This window comes from Geospiza fortis, unplaced genomic scaffold (assembly GCF_000277835.1).
Source record: "Geospiza fortis unplaced genomic scaffold, GeoFor_1.0 scaffold33, whole genome shotgun sequence".
In the NCBI taxonomy this organism is placed as follows: Eukaryota; Metazoa; Chordata; class Aves; order Passeriformes; family Thraupidae; genus Geospiza; species Geospiza fortis.
In genome coordinates this window covers 57,162-57,422 of record NW_005054766.1, presented here as the reverse complement: position 1 = coordinate 57,422, position 261 = coordinate 57,162, and positions in this window count along the sequence as shown.

Genomic DNA, 261 nt, shown 5'->3' with positions numbered 1-261 from the left:
AATAACCCGCTGGGCCTGCAGCACCCCCATCTCACCTCTTTAACACCCCCAAACATCCCCCACCCCCTTAAACTCCTCTCTACCCCCCAAAATTCTCCTCAACTCCTCCAAATCCTCTTTACCGCCCCCAACCCCCTTTTCACACACCTGGAATCTCTTACAACATCCTTTAACTCCTCCCAAATCCCCTGTAATCCCCCCAAATTCCTCCCGGCCCCTTTTCACCCCTCTGGCTGCCCTTTTTCCCCCCTCCCCGCCCCT